This window comes from Artibeus jamaicensis, unplaced genomic scaffold, assembly GCF_021234435.1.
Source record: "Artibeus jamaicensis isolate MK-2021 breed Jamaican fruit bat unplaced genomic scaffold, CSHL_Jam_final contig_233, whole genome shotgun sequence".
NCBI classification, from domain to species: Eukaryota; Metazoa; Chordata; class Mammalia; order Chiroptera; family Phyllostomidae; genus Artibeus; species Artibeus jamaicensis.
This window is the reverse complement of record NW_026521486.1, coordinates 36,003,511-36,018,391: the sequence shown is the minus strand read 5'-3', so window position 1 is coordinate 36,018,391 and position 14,881 is coordinate 36,003,511. Positions and strand designations below refer to the sequence as shown.

At 45.0% G+C, this 14,881-nt stretch overlaps 1 protein-coding gene across 8 annotated transcripts in view; it reads right to left on the bottom strand.

The window, feature by feature from the left end:
• PPFIBP1 (PPFIA binding protein 1) overlaps positions 1 to 14,881 on the bottom strand; it is a 160,228-nt gene that overhangs the window by 128,814 nt on the left and 16,533 nt on the right. Inside the window, exon 2 of one of the 8 annotated variants that reach the window (XM_053662215.1) lies at positions 552 to 726. The exons of the other annotated variants lie outside the window; for them this stretch is intronic. The gene's annotated coding sequence lies outside the window, so the exon portion shown is untranslated. The remainder of the gene's footprint in view (positions 1 to 551; positions 727 to 14,881) is intronic. 8 annotated transcript variants of the gene reach the window in all.

Genomic DNA, 14,881 nt, shown 5'->3' with positions numbered 1-14,881 from the left:
GAAATGAAAGTGAATGCTCTTTGTTGCTCCCAGGTGGCCAGGAAGTGGCCCTATTAGCCACTGGACAGAAACCTGACAGGCAGGCATGCAGGAAATCAGAAACCTGCACTAGATCTGCAATTTCTCCAGCAGATCTTGGAACTAGCATATCAACCACAACAGGACGACTCAAAGCCAGCACCTTATTACACCAAAAAATATTCCAAAAGCAATAGATGTGTTCAGGAAGCACTTTTATTCAACGGGCTAATTGCTACCTTCAGAATATTCTGTAATCATTACTCAAAGTCCAGCCTAAATTTCACAATTTAAGTTCGAAACACTGAATGTAAGTTCAATGTTGACAAATAACGGGTTTCCCCCTCCCCCCGCCGCCCAGGGCACAGCCTCTTTCAACTAGAAGGCTATGGTTTCAGTGAGCTCTTCATAGTTTTATGTAAAATGGTGCCCAACACACTTAAAAGAAGTACACTTGCCAGTAGGATCAGGACAATTAACATTAAACAGGGACGTTCCCCCCCACCCCCAACCTTCGGATTTCTAAAAAGGACCTGAGTCCGAGGAAGAACAGGCCTGCTGATAGGTGAAAGGCTGCACCTCCGCCTTGCAGAGCTATCTCACTGTCCCGGGACTGTCACTCCTTAGAGAAAGGGAGAAGAGTTGAGTTCAAACAGCTTTTTCCCTTCAATCCTGATTTATGATTTCCTCCAAAGAAAAGCACAATTCCTGCCAAGAAGAGAAAAACAAGGCTTAGCTTTCACATCAAGAAAAAAAATAGCAGCAATCCTTTTTGCATATAATAATCACTGGTATTCAGCCCACTCAAGTAAAACACAAAACCAAAGAAAAGAATAAGGAATCCATAGTCCTGACAGGCTTGCAGTAAAGAAGAAACAAAAGCCATGTTTGGAGAAATTTCCAGAGTGTTTTCAGCTCTCGTCAGAAACAAGCAGTTATTGTATCTTCTGTGACCTGTCCTACAGGAAAGAGATGCCTTTCTTCCACCATTCTGTCTCTCTGAATAAATACATTTTGAAAAGAACCAAGAGGAGCTGGCACTTTTACGGAATCATAGAAGCTTAACTGTTGAAAGGATCTAAGCCAACGCTAGATTCGAGTGCTCTCGCAAAGCCTGACTATTTTCTGATGCACAGGGATGAATTCTGCCACCTCTGCTGAATGGCTAGATGCACTTGGTTACTTACTGGAAGGGACTGTCCCACCCCAGTCCCAACGCCAGTCGAGGACTATCCTCAGGGACCAAACAATAGAAGCCTATTCCGTCTTCCTCTTGGCAACCACACAGAAGTGTTCTAATAGCAGTCCTGCCTCCCTTAACTTCATAGAAAATCAAGCTCCGGTCCTTCAAACTGCTCCTAATAGGGCACAATTTCCTGACCTCTGGTCACACTGCTTCCACATCCCTACACTGGAAACCTTCCGGATTGGCAGCACCAAATGTAGTGCATAGGGCCCACGCAAGAACTTCTCACCCATGCCCTGGCCAGGTACCTCGGCAGGTTAGAGTTTTGTCCCGATATGCCATGGTTGTGGGTTTGATCCCTGGTCAGGCCACATATAAGAATCAACCAATGAACTCATAAATAAGTGAATTCATGAATAATTCATAATAACAAATCAATGTTTGTCTGCCTGACTCTCTCCCCCTCTCTAAAATCAATAAAATTTTTAAAATAATAATTAAAAAAAAAGAATCTCCCACACAGAACACAAAGGGACTGTTATCTCCAGGAAATGGGATTCTAAATTAACAGGTCACTAACTTGCCTTAAATCTACTAAACGTGATTTAAGTTAACTTTCCTTAACTTCCCATGGTCAGAGCATCACATCTGTGCTCAACTACAGCCCCTAGGAAGTTTTTGTCAAAACAAGTCATCTCCATTTTCAGTTGCCTTTTTAAAACTGTAAACTCACAACATGACAGAGCCGTGTTAATTAAAATATTACCAGCCTGACTTTCCCATGTCATCTCGTACGAATATTTTCTGAATGTGGACTGTCATCAGTTATCTCCCCAACCCTGCCCCCCCCCGAGGTTGTGTTTCTTTCAACCACAGCCCCAGTCGCTGATAAAAATGCTGAATGAGAACAGTGGTGAGTGCTTCTACATGCCAAATCATGTCCTCCTAGGGCACATCATTTTTTAACCAAAGAAAATACAAATTTTCTATAAAGGAATCGTTTTAAATAGAAAAAACAGCTTCACTAGGCTGAGCAATCTGGTGAATAGCAACATAAAAGGAAGGACTAACGGGTTCAAAATGGTTCTGTCGGAATCAGTGTGAGAGCTTCCTCTACCAGCACTGGTGTCTCTGGTGTTATCTTGATTACTCCCGGCTCTGTGCATCGTCTCCAGGATTTAAAAGGAGTCTTAACAGAACACCAGCCAAAGGCTACAAGCTGCCAGTTTTAATTCATTTACCATAATATACACCTAGGCACTCAGTGCTAGCCAGATGGGTATTGCTAAGCAGCCCTTGGTATCAAGTTAAATTTGGTTGAAACCGTGCCATTCCCGAAGGACTCCTTTTTCTGTCCTGCTCAGTTGTGTGACAGAAGGTTTATCCAAGGCACTTAGCAGGAGTTGCTTGTAATGTGACACACGCATACTCGTACAATGGCACACTACCCAGCCATAAGATAAAATACTGCCATTTGTGACAACATGGAGGGACCCAGAGAATATCATGCTAAGCAAAATAAGTCAGACCGAAAAAGTCAAGAGCCATATGATTTCACCCATATGTGGGATATAAACTGAAAGCAACAAACAAGACAAACAAACAAAAACTCACAGACACAGATAACAGCATGATGGCTACCAGAAGGAAGGGGGTGGGGGGAGGTAAGGAGGGGTAACGGGTCCACATACGGTGACGAAGGAGACGACTTGACTTTGGGTGGTGAGCACGCAGTGGGATATACAGACGATGTGGTACAGAACTGTACACTTGAAACCCATGGACTTTCATTAACCAATGTCATCTACATAAATTTAACAGAGTTTTTATAACAGTTGCTTGTAAACTGCCTCTTTGATCAGATACTTTAATAACACATATAATTCAGAGAGTATTCTGGTTAGTCAGTTCCATGGAGGAAGGAAGAAGAGCAGGAACCTTTGGCCCACTGTCTGCAGCCAGCCAGCTCCCTCTCCCTGTTCTAACACAGGACACCAGACAATGTCCTCAAGGGCACGGAGAATTACTAAGGGAATCAAAGGCGGGCTGGCGGCGTAAATGATGTGCGTGGCACCCCCTGGAGCTGCGCGTGCTGAGTCCCTGAGTGTAAGGCTCACAGTGATCAGTGAATTTTCTCAGGAACCTTTTCCTTATTATGCCAGATAAACTTTGTAGACAGGAACTGTTTCCTATTCAATTCATAAAATCAATCTCATTTTCCTATGAAATGCTTTCCCCCAGCGAGCCACAGAACCTGACAGCTGCTCACTGAGAACTCATCAAGTACCAGGGACGTTTCCAACACATGTCATACAGATTATTCATCCCATAAGGTTGGGCATTCTTGGCTTCTACAGGGTAATTCATTTATGTCAGTTCACACATGACAGACAGGTTATCCAGCAGGGCAGCCAAAGTTCTCCAGCCTCTGGACAATTAAAAGAGCAGTGGGGGCAACCCATGTGTGAGCCAGGAAGGGCTGCCGAAGAACGTGGCATCGCAGGGCACAGACGGCATTCACACACAGGGCGACACGCACAGTTCCCAGCCCAGCTGGCCTGAGTGATGACAGAGGAGGCATTGTTGAAGGCCCTCGGGAGAGATCAGACTTGTCAGTGACCAATTTGAAGAAATCTCACTCTCTTCAGACCACTGTAAGCCCAAGTTCATCATTATTTTCAACTACTCCCTACCCCCCCACCCAGGGAAGTAACCACAGCCATGCCACAATATATTAAGTGCGGTGTTATCAAATATCCTTGAACCAGAGGAAAGGAGAACCTTTCCCCCCTGTGAAACATGGACTTGGAACCTCCCATTTACATTCCCACCTGGGGTACAGTGGGCTGAATATGAATGCATTTTTTTCTCTCTCATCCTCGATCCTGGCTATCTGTTGGTCCCAACCGCAATGTTCCACTGCACAGCTGGGCCTTTCTCGTGCAACCCCAGCAGCTGTTCCCCGCTCCAGACATCCCTTCCATAAACCTACACACAGTGTCTGTGCTCCTGACCGCAGTTGAGGCTGGATGCTGGCTGTGGGGCTGTCAGTCAGGGGTTATTGCAGCAGGAAGGCCTGTGGCCCTCCCGCCAAAGAAACCTACTACAGCTCAGTTCTCTTCGTTAACAATAAAGCTCTCTATTCACAGGATGTGGAAGAAAAATGTCCGTCACATTCTCCCTTTGAAACGCAATCTGCAGGTGATCAAAATATAAAAGATAGCATCATTTCAATTCACTGACAGCGGAAGTCAGAGACCAACAAACTCAACAGTTGGCACTGGGCAGGCACCCCTGGTGAATTAGTCAGAACAAAAGCTATGTTAGAATTGATCAGAAATGTTTGAGTCAAAAGAATTTCAGAGCCTGTGACTCTGGCAATATCTACCCCATGCCCCTGTTTTAAAGATAAGGAAACCCAGGGTTAGAGAGGACCCTGGGGGGCAAACAGATGCCGGGGATGCAGTTTGCTACTCGGCAATTAGGACCCTGAGTTTTGCAGCCTCTTTCAAAGTCTTCTTTTTTTAATTGAATTTATTGGGGTTACATTGGTGAATAAAAGTATATAGGGTTCGAGTGCACAATTCACTATACACTGTATGCACACTGCATTGTGCCCCCACCACCCGGAGTCTAGTCTCCTTCCATCACCATTTGTCCCGTTTACCCTCTGCCTCCTGCCCACCTTCCCTCTGGTACCCACCATCCTGTTGTCTGATTCCGTGAGTTTTGTTTTGATTTATTTTGGGGTGTTTTTTTTTTTGGCTTTATCCCTTCACCTATTTCACCCAACCCCCCTGGCCTCCGTCCCATCTGACAGCTGTCAGTCTGTTCTCTGTCTCTATGAGTCTGTTGCTATTTTGTTTATGAGATTCCACCCATGAGTGAAATCACACAGTATTTGTCTTTCTCTGACTGGCTTATTTTACTTAGTATAGTTCTCTCCAGGCCCATCAATGCAATTGTGAAAGGTTAAGATTTCCTTCTTTTTTTACAGCCAAGTAGTATTCCATTTAATGTACTACAGCTTTCTTTTCCAAGCATCTATTCATGGGCATCTATTCAAGCATCTATTCATGCTTCCAAATCTTGGCTATTGTGAATAGTGCCGCAATGAATATAGAGGTGCATGTATTCTTTTGAATCAGTATTTTGGGTTTCTTCAGATATAATCTCAGAAGTGGAATTGCTAGGTCAAAGTCTTCTAATATTTCTGTCCTCTTATGACCCAGAGTCTATCAAAATGTATTTTTAAATGACAGAAAACCTATCCACTTAAAAACATTCTGCTTTCCTAGATGATAGCTTGACACACAATCTTCACACTCTTTAGCATCACATTAACTTGAAATAAAAATCATTAATTCTATAAAAATAGAAAAATGAAAAGCCACGTGGTAGAGCTGCCACCGAGACTGGCTGGCCAGCGTGTGAGCACAGATGGGGCTCCCCCAGAACCTAAAAGGCAGGACATAGCATCAAAGCTGCAGAGAAAATACACACATTTGGCCGTTCATCTGACAAACTCCACGACGACATCAAATAGGTGTTTGGGGTTGTTCTCCCACCTTTTGGATTTCCAAGGCCTTCCATGCAGCTGTCCTCCTCGGTCTCAAACACCTGTCTAATTCACGATAATCCTTTTAAACCATGTCATTTGCTGTTTGGGAATGGAAAGGATATAAATTATAAATAAAGGCCATTTTTTCTAGCCAGTGCCAGGTTAGAACCGAAGGTAACCACAATTATCTTTCGCATCATAGAGGCTGGGGACAAAGAGAGGGATATTTCCCTCTCAGTTTAGGCCCCACCCCCTTCGGGAATTCCTCCTGACCCCAGGCCTGAGTGAGGAAGCTCCCAGCAGACAACGCGCACCCCTCCACCAGATCACATTCTTCTGGAACCTTAACCAGGGGTGTCACGGTTATAATAAAATTGGAACTCTTAAGTACCATGGTATGGAACTGACTTTGAGTACCAGCTATGTGACCTTGAGAATTTTTCTGGATTTCAATGTTCTCATTTGAAAATGGAAGAGTGACTACAAGTCTCCTTACTTCTAAAAATGAGAATATAACGTATCCACCTCAGAGTGATAACAAACATTAAAACACTGCTATGAACCAGCATTCAGGTTACTGCTCTTTCAAGTCCTAACACATCAGCCGTCCTCTTACCTGTGCCAGTTTTTACTTCACTGGCCACACAGATAAGCCCTTGTGTGTGTTGGGGAAACAAACAACAACAACCCACAAGCTCTGAACTCAGACAGGACTGCACTAGCATACAGGCTCTGCTATCTACTATATTTCATCCAGTAAAAAGATATTTTTTCCACACCTCCATATCGCTGAAATGAGAATATGCCTTATTTTTAATGGCATCTTACATTCCATTGGGTATTATCTTTGGTCTTGAGCAAGTCACTCAATCTCTGTAAAACTGGTGATAGCACCTTCCTCTGCTAGAGCAGCAGCAAGACACAAATAATATAACCATGCAAACCCCTCACACACAACAGGCAGCGCTGATACAGTATTGCATTTTGCACCCTTAAGTGTCCAGTGTCCTATGTATGGGGGATGCTTAGCAGGAAAGTTTGAAAATAGTGCCTGGACCCAGTTTATGTTAACAACATAATAGTTTATGTGTGTGGATGTCCCTGCTGGAGCAGCCTACAGAAAAGATCAGAGGCTGAATTTCAGTCAGGGGTGTCCGACCCGTGGGCCGCGGGCCGCAGGCCGCATGCGGCCCAGGATGGCTATGAACGCAGCCCAACACAAAATTGTAAATTTCCTTAAAACATTACTTAGCTTTATTACTTAGACATATACACTTTCTATATTAGTGATCACAGACTTGGGACCAGTTCAACAATTTCAAAAGATCATCAAAAGGGCCTCTGCATAGTTAGGGTGATTATGGGAGGACTTTTTTATCTATCAGTGATGACAGAAATCACAAAAATCATGCATGGACCATTTTTTTTTGCTCATCGGCTTTCGTGCGTGGCCCAAGACAACTCTTCTTCTTCCAGTGTGGCCCAGAGGTGTTTACACATAGGAACTCTCGGCGGGGGCCAAGTGTGGACACTCAGAGCCCTTTACAAGGACCTGCAGCTGCTTTAAACTGCCCACCCAGAAGCCCTGGCTGGCATAGCTCAGTGGATTGAGCACGGGCCTGCGAACCAGAGTATCATGGTTCGATTCCCAGTCAGGGCACATGCCTGGGTTGCAGGCCAGTTCCCAGCAGGGGACAAATGAGAGGCAACCATACATTGATATTTCTCTCCCACTCTTTCTCCTTCCCTTCCCCTCTCTCAAAAATTAAATAAATAAAATATTTAAAAAAAAAAAACTGCCCACCCAGAGCCTTGGATGACCGTCCCCACAGGGGGCCACTTACAGAGTCTAGCACCCTGCCGAGACTGCACTCAGGTTCCAAGTTTGCATGGTGGGCCAGAGAGTATAATAGGAGAGTGCTTTTTACACACCAGTTGTAGCTCCTGGCAGGTAACAACACCTCGTGTTGAGCACTTCACTATACTCCACTACACCCTTCACGGGAGCCCTGAAGTATAACCAACCCCACATCAGCATTCCAGTTTTCTGAGGCCCAGCATTTAAGTCAGACCTTGCTAAGTGGCAGAAGTCTGCCTGGTTCCAAAGCCTGCGTCCTTTACCACCAAGTCCTTTCTCAGGGAGTTTATGCAACACCAGCCAGAGAGGCAAGCACAGCTTTCCCACACTTCAAGGTCTCACCTTCCAAACAGCCAGACAGCATCCCCCCCAGAAGTGCGTCAGACCCTCCTGCTCCAGGTGAATGGAGGAAGAAGGGGGGTAGGCGGCTAGGGCAGTTCTGTGCAGACCAAGTTTCAAGTGGGTTTCCAAGCCTAGCGGGTCCTCTGTCCTCATCTCCGACCAGCCGTGCGGAGGCAACGTTTCTGACCTTTTTCCTTTTCTCTTGTTCTTGATTTATTTCCCACAGCCCCAGACACCCTCCTGCAGATTACTTCTGGTTCTCCCTTTTTTTGAAAGGTTTCCTCCATCTTTTTCTTTTCTCTTAAAAAAAAAAAACAAACCTGGGTCTTCAAAAGTTTCCCTCCTAACAACAGTTACTTCTCTTTACACAGTACTGCACTTACCAGTAACTATTCTTTCTTCAGCCTTTGCAGACATGAGTCACAATGAAAAGTCATTATCTGAAGAGGACTCGTCTGAACTTTCCAGAACGATGATAAATGCATGAGTGCATGCGTGTCAGAAAGACGGAGAAGCCAGAGGAAGGTGTGCACGACGTCCTGACTTTCCTCACCCCCAGTTAGGATGTCTGCTCCTGGCCCCATCGGGCCACCTGAGACTCCAGTGTCACCCAAGAAAGATCACCCAAGTGAAGAGTTCAAGACAAGGCGCACCTGTTCGACAGTCTCACCTTCAGCCCTTCCTCTGCAGCAGAGTTTCTGTGCTCCATTGATTTCCTTCTCTTTTGCAGAAGCCTTGAGAGCTCTTTATTTTACGCTGTCTCCATTTCTCGATGATACAATAAACCAACTGGCAGATTCTCAATTTCCCGTGCAATCACCAAGCATCACATCTCTCCAAGAGGTTCAGAGACTTGTGTTTTTAACACAGGACCTATCACCATGGCAGCTGGAGTTTTTCAGTTTCTGTGTAATGACAGTGACCTACCCATCTCTCCACTGCACCCGTGATGGAAACAGGTTAGTGACCTGTTCTATGACTTGGCGTTACAGAGCCCCCGGGGAAGAAATACAGATTGAGGCAAAGGCCACAGGGCTACATAGGAGGCAGGGGAGACTCCCTGGGAAGTGTAGACCTTTGGTCAGAACACCCTCTCTCTCCTTTGCTGTGTGCCAGGCTCACATCACGGGACTTCCCCACCTCCAGGCCCCACGACGCACTCAAACCATCAAGACAATGGCTCAGCAGAAGGCACTCCCTCCCTCGCTTACTAGAAAACAGAAAATGAAAGAGAACCATAGATAGGACTTAATCTGCAGTTGGGAGAGACACTATGTACGACTTTGGCCTGGTTCACTCATCCTACAAGCTATGCCAGACGGTTTCAGACATTTGCTGAATACAACTGGCTTTTGTAAATGCCAGAACACTGATTCATCTCTTCAAAGCATACTAACTTCTCCTTTGGCAATGTAATTCCTAAATCATTACCTTTACCCATGGCTGAAATACTATGTCAGGTCACTGGAATTTCGACGGAAGCTATACTTTCCCATCGTGCCCTCCATCCCTGGGGTCCCCTGGAAAGTTCTGAGTTGGATGGCTTACATGTCCTTGGTGGGGATAACCCCACTAATTCTATAAACTTGACATAAGTTAAATATCCCAGAAACAACTGCATTTATGTACACATATAATTAACAATCTAATATGCAGTAGTAATTCATGCTTGGGAAAAATTATTCAATTATGGGCCAGCCATTTCACAAATACAGAAGAAAGCTGGCCCTGCTACACCATAATCAGGTGGAAATACTATCCAAGCACCTCATAACTTTTGAGAGGCTAGAGATCTGTCTGATTTATCATTAACGAAGGGGTATGACCCCTTCCTCCAGTTTTGCTGAGGGATCCAACTTTCTAACTCTGCAGATAAAGGGGCTGACCATACATTGGGGTTTTGGTGCTACCTATTATTGTTTGTTTCTTTTTAAGGGGTTAGGTTTGGGGGGACAGGACAGTAGACAGTGGTGTGCTGCACAGAGACCCCATTTCTAGGCCAGTGCACCCATCCCTGGCTGCTCAAGGCTCGCAGGAAGGTCCCAGCCAGCTGTGGGACACCACTCCTCCCAAAGTGATACCCCTGAAGGGGCTGCTGGCTGACTTGGGGATACACAGGTCTCACCTGGCCTCACCTGGGGACAGCCCGGAAAGCAGTCCCCGTTCCAGAGCTCCCCACGAAGGCAGCTTCTCTGCTGCCCAACCCCGCTGCCCCCCTTCCTCCGCCCTGAAACCCACCAGCACCCACTCTTGGTCTCAGCGTGCTTCCAGGGAACCCAGGCAGAGGCGGGCAGCTCCCTAAAGAAAGAAAGTTATGTCTTTACTTGTTCTGAGAAAGTTAGAGAGACATGTCCTATCAGAAGTCCCAGGAAGGCAAATACAGCCTTTGAAAAAACTACTTGTAATTCAGTTTAAAAATTGTAAATGTTTGATCATCCCTTTCTGAACACCAACCCAGCGCAGTCAGCAGGGACAGGAGTTAAAAGATGCCCAGAGGTTTCACAGGTTCACAAGTCAGAGAGGTGAGCCATCGCCAGGCAAGGGATCTGCGCATCACAGCAGCATGTGGCATGAAAAACCGACGCACAGGACACCAGGTCTGCAGTTTTCAACCTTAACCACCGAAGCGGCGATTTTCAACCACTGGGCCCCAGTAATAACATGCAGTACCTGACTGTGTAGTCAGAGGCACTGACCTCTTTTCCCTTAGACTGTCAAAAAAATGGTAATGGCCAACACAACCATAGCGGTCTGTTGTAAAGGAATCAAATTATCCCTATTTTGGGGAAGATTGGCAAAAATACCTATTTTTGGTGTGCTGTAGCACTTTAGCCATTAGTTCATGAGTGCCATGAGATGAAAAGGATGGAAAATCGCTTCATTGGAGTGCGCCCCTCCCCACCTAAGACACACATGCTTGATGACCTTGAATCCTAGCAAATCTCCACTCCAACGCTCGTGGAAAAGAACAGCTCTACGTACAAGTATGGAAATGAGTCCGGGATGAGTCCAGGACACTTCATTACCAGCACTTCAAACTTTTAATAAGCGGGAACCATCCCCAGAGCTGATGGATTATTGATGACTCTGCAGTATTATTCACTGCGCCCCCAAGAAAGCAGATGGCAGACAGGCCTGAGTGGGGATCAGGAGTGTCTGCCACCGTGTTGCTGAGGAGGCAGCAGCACCTTCCAGAAAATTTGGAGTAACAGCCCACTAGTCATCCCGGCTCGACTCCAATCTAGGATCCAAGGACCGAGTTAGGGATGTCACAGGAGTACAAGTGAAAGGAAAAGCAGGTACTTGCATACTGTCTGTAGTGTATTACCAGAGGTTTTGGTTCAGGATGTTAAAAATGTAGATAAAACATTCCATACAAAAAACTCAACTTAAAATTATACTACTGCTTAACATCTCACAGCTTTTTACACATGGTCTCCTCTGAGCCTCTCAGCTCTCCCTGTGAGGACCAGGCTGGTGTTACTATGCCAACCGTATGACTGATGAACACACATGCCCAGGCTCACACACCTGATCAGCGTTGGGCTCAGAATGCCAGAATCTTGGTTCAGGGTGCTTTCCTATAATATTCTACCAATTTGCAATTTTTCTATTTATTTCTCCAGGCTTCGGTGCAAAGCCCCAAAATCTTGCCTCCCTCCTTCTCCTTTTCTGGGCCCCCTTCATGCTGCAGATCTCTATTTCACAGGAACAAGGGCTATCAATGGCAGGTGGTCCTGAAAAGGGCCGCAAACCTCCATCAATAATCAATCACTCTCTCTCTCTCAACACACACACACACACACACACACACACAAAAACCAATCCACACTCTGTGAATAAAGACCATGACTTCTGAAGTACAGCTGACAAGAAGCTAAGGGGATCAGGTTAAATGACCATCCATATTCAATGTCTATGACTAACCTAGTCCATGTCAGTCACATACACAAGAGGAGGAGAGAAAAGAAAAAGCTTTAAACAGCTCACCGATTGCTTAGACACAGCCATTGGTCTAAAGAAAAAGCCTCTGCACCCTGGTCAGTAGGTTTTGCTCCTGTTATTTGAAGCACTTGTTGGATTTCACTCCAGCCAAGCTGGCGTTCTGTCTCTGCAGCATGAAAATGTCTGGACTAGAGAAATCAGATGGGGGTTTTCATGGTTTAAGAAACAGAAGCAAGCAGCTCTCTGCCTCAGGTGGATGTATTACAGCTTGTGGGAGTGCTAATGAGAGCTAATTACTCAATTTACTCCATTAGCCAACCAGCCAGCAACAGGGAATGCCCGGTAAAACTTGCTGGGTGCTCAGACTTGGTTTCAAAGGGCTGTTGCCAAAATGATCTGGCTCAAGTGATTAGCACAGAGCTGCTCCACTGGGCTGTTATCTCAGGATCACAGAGCACAGTCTCCAGTCCTTTGTCTCCGGTAAATCAGCAGTCGAGTCAGCATCAAGGTTATTCTTCCAGACTCTCTTTACCATTATCGCTACTGCCACCTCTGCCCCCAAATGTCCACTCTGGCTGAGAGTTAAAAAATTAAATGATAGGCCTGAAATTTCAGCAAAATAGGTGTCCACAGACCATTAAAACTGGGTGTGGCATTTTACAAGGCCCTACACTCAGTGTGCAGCAGTCACAAGATTTGGCCAATAGTTCACTCGCTTTGATCCTTGAACTTGAGACATGAGGGAACTCAGAACCATGTAAATTTCATTTAATCACTGAAATGTAACTGTATCCATGATTTACGCAAAGCATACAAGCATATGGCATGCATTATTTAAAAATGCAGCTAATTCATGAATTTATACAAATTATATTTTAAAAGGTGTTGTCATATTTATCTCCCTATTCCTACCAAGGGGAATGGAGGGGTGGAAAAACCCTGGGGCAACAGATCTTAATTTCTCAGAACAGGAACTAGAAAGTTAGTTATTAACCCAGTGGAGAACCATCCACATTAACCTTCCCCATATTCCAATATACTAAGGTGATGTATTGTTGAAAATGCAACCCTGGCTTCAGGGACCAAAAAGTAAGACGGTCCAAGACATATTTTAAAGAAGATCCCCAAAGGGTGCTATCTTTAACTCCATAGAAACAAGACTGCATGGATTATAATTCTAAGAAAAGAACATTTATAATTACTTGACTCAATTTATTAAAATGGAAAAGTCTGCGTAAACACAGTTCTTTTTATGTGGTTAACAAGATTTAGCATAAAACCAATCAAATCTGACCCAACTGATATGCAGTATAAAATATGAAGATTTAACCCTGGCTGGGTGGCTCCACTGGTTGGGATATCATCCTATATACACCAAAAGGTTGCACATACACACACATATATGTACATATATTTACATATATGTGTGTGTATATATATATATGAAGATTTAGTCAACAATTTTCTGCTGAGTTATTTAACAATGTTGTCTTTTCTCATGATTTTCTACAACCTTGTTTTTTTGTTTAAAGACTGCTCAGTTACCTGAATTTTTATTATATATGCCAAGTAACAACTCCATGAATGATGCCAAAAATCTCAACTACGTGTAAAGGAATGACTAGGTTACTGCCCGGCCAAAAAGCTGCCTCTGGTTTTTACACCAACACCTAGACAAGATATGTTTTGTTTTGGCTGTGAGAACAGTCATCACTAAATTCTCCAAGTAGAAGGATTTTCAGAGAATCAGGTGATATCCTTAAGAGGAAAGAAAAACTACTTAACAGGAAAATAAGTCAGATTTTTAAAAAATGTTTCTTGCACTATAAATATCCATAATATTTACTAAAAGTTCACAAGACTGAGCAGGTTTACCAGTTATCCTAAACTTTTTTAAACAGAAAAGAACAGCAGCATTTTCAGCTCCGAGGGGAGGAAACAATGGTTACTGAGCTCCCACCACGAATGAGCCAGGTACTGGGCTCGGCAGCTTGACTGTATTACCTTAATCTTTCTAGTATCCCTACAACAGGGTGTCAAAGTTATTTTCACTGGGGGCCACATCAGCCTCTCGGTTACCTTCAGGGGGTGGAATGCAATTTTAGGGCCGCAGAAACGTAACTACTCCATAACAGTTAAGCGAGAGCTCCGCAAGGTGCCGGGTCGTATAAAACAAGGTGGAAGGCCAGATTCAGCTGGCGGCCCGCGGGCCTGGTATTTGCCACCTGCGCCCTACAAGATACACGCTGTTACAATCTCACTGGTGGGAAAACTCAGGCTCAGGCTGGGTAAGCACTATAATAAAGTTACAATGTTAGGACATGGCTATGCTGGGACTCTAATCTGACTCCAAAATTTAAAACAGTTGTTGCTACCCTCTGGCCCAAGAGCACCACCAAGAAATCACAATGATAGAATTGTTTCATAAGCAGAGAGGATCCCTGCTGGAGTCAGAAGCTCTAGACTTTAATTATGCCTCTATTGAGTGGTAGTTTCCTCCAAATTAATGGAGATTAAAACGATACTTAACCTCATAAGGTTGAGGGGAGAAGCACATAAAAAGGCCCCAGTGACCAGGCTGTGCAAAACAGATAAACACTAGTTGTTACTGTTACCTCCCGATTCTTGGCTAATGCAGCTGGGCAGCTGCAGCAGGGCTGTGGGCTCCTGTGAGTGCGCCCACGGGGCAGGGGGTCCCTGCAGGAGGCTGAGGGGGACAGAGCTTGGGGCCCGAAAGAACAAAACTTAGGCAGTGAGGAGCGGAGGGGACTTTGCCAGTCTCTGCTGAGTTTGCCTTCTCATGCACTAAACAGAAAACATTGTTGTGGGTCAGCTCTGAGCCAGACACAGCCTCAGTTCGCCCCAGCTGCTGGTCCCCGTGCTCTGGCCCTTTTGAATCTATGGAAGCCCCCTGCTTACAGGAAGCTCACTTCCACCGTGAGTGAAGGTAAATTCACAAAACACAATCAAA